Source organism: Culex quinquefasciatus, chromosome 3 (genome assembly GCF_015732765.1).
Source record: "Culex quinquefasciatus strain JHB chromosome 3, VPISU_Cqui_1.0_pri_paternal, whole genome shotgun sequence".
In the NCBI taxonomy this organism is placed as follows: domain Eukaryota; kingdom Metazoa; phylum Arthropoda; class Insecta; order Diptera; family Culicidae; genus Culex; species Culex quinquefasciatus.
The window spans coordinates 40,192,992-40,197,782 of record NC_051863.1 but is presented as its reverse complement, the minus strand read 5'-3'; positions in this window follow the sequence as shown (position 1 = coordinate 40,197,782).

The following is a 4,791-nucleotide window of genomic DNA, read 5'->3' as shown; positions in this document are numbered from 1 at the left end:
ATATTTGAGTACTTTAAAAAAAAAACGGTATTTTTTGAACATTTGAACTTATCATTCAAAAAACTCGAAAAGAGTGAAAATGCATACAAAATTTTAATCGTTTGGTACCAATATTGCGAATTATCAAAAATTTTGTATTTTCGAGAAAATACGATATGTTGTGAAAATTTCAGTATTTCATTAAAAAAAACTTTTAAACAGATGAAATAATTGGTATATTTCGATTCATTAGATACCCACATTGCGAATTATAAAAATTTGAGAACCTTCAAAAAACCTTGGTGATTTTTTTAGTATTTCTATATTGAAACATATCATATTACCAAAACGATTACGTTATCGTTAGACGTTCATATTATTGACGAAAATTCTTTCGATCAAAATTCTTGGTGAATTCATTCGAAATATTTTTTTTTAGTTTTTCAAAATGCACTTGGTAAAAAAAATCAAAACTTGTTTCTTATTGGAAAATATCATTAGACAATTTTAAAATGTTTTTATTTTTTTCAATTTTATCCAGCCAACCTCCCCTACTTTCCGTTAAAAGGTAACCTCGGATTGCGTGTCCCATTTTTCGGGGGCTTTTCAACTGTTTTTTTTTTTGTTGTATTCATGCCCCGGCCACCCCGCTGAAATTTGACGAAATGTGTGGTGGGGGAGGTTAGTCACAGAGTTAGTCAGTCACTCCATAAAAATGCTGACGACTACGACGAGTCGGAACAACGGGGACACTTTCAGTTTAATGGATTTCACTCCTCCCACTCCCCATCAAAAGCCCTCCTCTATGCTTGCCACAAGGCTCTGCGTGGTTGTGGTCTTTCAAAAAGGTCGCCGGCGTAGATAGTAATCGAATAAATTTGACTACGGATCAATAATTTGGCTGAAGAGCGGGGGCGGGCAGTCGCTGTGGATTTTCGGTGGCACTATTTTTATTTTATTCGTTGTGACCTTTTCGCACCACGAAAAGATTATGGGTTAGTAGAACATTGTCGAATTTGTAACTTTTGAACAAAAGAACGAAATTTGATTTGCTATCAATTGTTTTTTTTTTTGTTTTGAACCATTTGTAAAAAATCCTTATGAAATTATCAATAAATCATAAAAAAGAGAATATTATTCAACTCTTATTAAGTGCTAGAAATATGCGTGACAAAAACTGTCCTTTCATTGTCAAATCAACGGTCCATTTCACGGAATTCACCAAATTGAACCTTCAAGCTTATCGTATAAAAAATAACGTTACCGTCATCATTTGCCTTCCGAAAGTTCCACGAGAGTGAGCGAGATATCGGCAAAACATGTTGTAAATCCCGGGAACCAGGTCACCCCCTCGGAAAATGTCATCGTTAACTGATGTATGACATAACCTTTTTATGACCTCCTCGCCCACCCAACCTGTCATTTCGGAATAACAACAGTCACTGGGGACCACAGAGAGAGAGAGAGAGTGTGTGCCCCTTAAGGTATATTGGATGATCCGGAATGAAACTTTTGGCCAACATTAATATAGTTTTTAATAATGGTCCCACGATGAAAACAAAAAGGTGGGTTGTGAGAGGGGAAGGGGGAGGTCCTTCGACGCTGTTTTTTACGAGCTTTTATAACCCCTTTTTGGCTTGACAATGAACCAAGCACCGTGTTTCACGAGGGAATTTCACGAAGGAAACCTCCGGTTGAGTTCCTTCTCGATAAAATTATGCCAATTTGTGGAAATTCAGCTTAATGCTGAAGATTTTATCCGTAGCTGCCATGTTCATGCTTTAATTTTCTGATGAAACTATGCGTTGCTTGAAATTTTTTCAAAAACTGAGCTATGCCTAATTTTGAATAATAAAATGTCAATGGGAAAGAATTCCTAACATTACCTGGGGTTGAAAAGTGAATGAAAATGGTGGGTAAACATTTTAAAGAGCACAGTCCAAACTCGATCATTTGAAGCTTTGATTATTTGAAGTTTCGACTATTCGAAGATTTGTATAAGACTTCTAATAAATGAATCACAAACATTTTTTTTCGTTTTTCTTAATTTTCTTGATTTAAACATCCAGTTCTGCTACCCCATATTAGTCAAATTAGAATTGATGAAAAAATAACAATATTAAAAAACAAATTTCATTTTTTCAATATTTCATCACCGTCATTTTGGCCGCTATCTTGGATATAAAAATTCTAAATCACTTTAGAGCAATTCCAGCTCAAATCAGGAATTTTTCTGATACTTTTGTACCCGACCCTCTCCGATTTCAATGAAACTTTGTAGACATGTTATCCTAGGCCTATATAAGCCATTTTTGTGCATATGGAGCAAATAGTACTTGAGAATAACATTTGAGAAGGGCGTAAGGTATTTAAATATTTTTGTATTCTGTAATACAAAAACTACTGTATCTCGAAGCCGTCGCGTCGTATCAAAAAGTGGTCAAAGACAAACTTGTAGGAAATTGGACGGGCTTTCTGAAAAAAATACACTGAAACAAAAATACACGCACATCTATGAGATTTTTTGATTTTTAAGTCCAAAACTTAAATTTGAAGGTGATGTCACGATTTTTTTTCGTTCAAAATTTTTGAGGAAATAGCCTAAAATGTTACTAAAAGACTGACGAAAAATGCAGGATGGTATGTCTCTCCTAAAAAAATACAAAAATCATTTACTAAAACTGTTTTTTGAAAAGTGGTCTAAACGTCAAAATTTTTAAAAACCAATAGTGGGAATGGATTCTCCAGACAATTTTACATAAAAGTCTCCGTATTGACCATTGCCCTATGTCCACCCTTGGGAAGATACAGCGGTTTTAAAAATAAAAATGTTGAAAAAACGGGATTTTTGGTGGTTTTTGACAATTTCTATATGACAGACCTGGTTTTTCAGTCTCGTAAATATTTTTAACGGAATCCAATTTCCCATAAGTTTAACTTGGGAAAATTCTCACCTATTTGGGAGGTTTAGCACTCGCTCTTAACTCCATCCAATTTGCTGATTTACACTGTTTAAACAACTTATTTTGGAACACCTTCGATAGAAACTTGCTTGCTCACTTCCGTTTGAGGTATTTATCACTTGATTTCAGTCAAAAACGCTTTTTATGAGCTGTAGTTAAACGTCAAAATGCTGATATGCCAAGATGCTGTTCCGTTATCTGCAATGTTTTCCTCGAAAACAGTTTGTTGAATAAGAATAATATTGCACTGTTTGTTTCACTGCTTATCTAACATTGTCATGTAACGGCATCTTCTGAAAAATGGGCGTGGCCAACCATTCTATAAATAACCCTAGGTCTTCTCGCTTTGTTACACAAATGTTATCGAAGAATAGGTTATATAACTGATAATCAACAAACATATTCAACAAACATATTCAACTTGACATTGCGTGTTGTTAGGTGGTGTAAATTTGTACGTGAGGTATTTAGAGTTTCAACAATGTTTATTTATCGAAGATTGCAATAATTTTAATTGTTGACTGATTATTTATAAACATATCGCCGGTAAAAACTACAAAAAATATCAGCTTACCGAGTTCATGATGGAGAAAACAACAAATTAAAATCACACAAATTTTCAATGTTACTCCGTGCTACGGTAATCGAAATGACAGTTGAAATGGTTTGTTATAACAAAGTTACATAATGGAGTTATAAAAACTGACTTGAAACAAACATAGGGGAACTATACCCTTTCTCAGCCTATTTCTATTATAGGCCTATCAGCACTTCGATCATGAATTAAAGCTTTAATAAAGTGTTTTTGACTGTTCCAAAGTAATAAATAGCTCAAACAAAAGTGAGCAAGCAACTCTCCATTGTTGATTCATCTGAAATATTGATTTAATAGCGGAAAACGGCAAAAGTGATGAGAATTGGTCGAACGGCTTAGAGTGATTAAAATGGGCATATTTCCCCTATATAACTTAATTTCCAATGACAGCCTTTTATGGAGTTAAGTTGTATAGCTCACTGCTGTATAACAAAGTTGAAGGCAGCCTTCTTATTGACGTTTAGGCCAGCTTGTTTATTATGAAGCCTCGTGGAGAGATGTGGAAGCGCGCCTGGACCTGCCGTGGAGATAACAGGGTAATTCTCTACCAACTCACACGAAATCGGGAAAAGTTGCCCCGACCCCTCTTCGATTTGCGTGAAACTTTGTCCTAAGGGGTAACTTTTGTCCCTGATCACGAATCCGAGGTCCGTTTTTTGATATCTCGTGACGGAGGGCGGTACGACCCTTCCATTTTGAACATGCGAAAAAGAGGTGTTTTTCAATAATTTGCAGCCTGAAACGGTGATGAGATAGAAATTTGGTGTCAAAGGGACTTTTATGTAAAATTAGACGCCCGATTTGATGGCGTACTCAGAATTCGAAAAAACGTATTTTCATCGAAAAAACACTAAAAAGTTTTAAAAATTCTCCCATTTTCCGTTACTCGACTGTAAAAATTTTGAAACATGTCATTTTATGGGAAATTTAATGTACTTTTCGAATCTACATTGTCCCAGAAGGGTCATTTTTCATTTAGAACAAAATTTTTCATTTTAAAATTTCGTGTTTTTCTAACTTTGCAGGGTTATTTTTAGAGTGTAACAATGTTCTACAAAGTTGTAGAGCAGACAATTACAAAAATTTGATATATAGACATAAGGGTTTGCTTATAAACATCACAAGTTATCGCGATTTTACGAAAAAAGTTTTGAAAAAGTTACTTTTGCGTTTCTCTTTGTTTCGTCGTCCGTGTCTGTCGCGGGTGACCATGAACGGCCATGATCGATGACGACCAACTTTTTAAAACTTTTT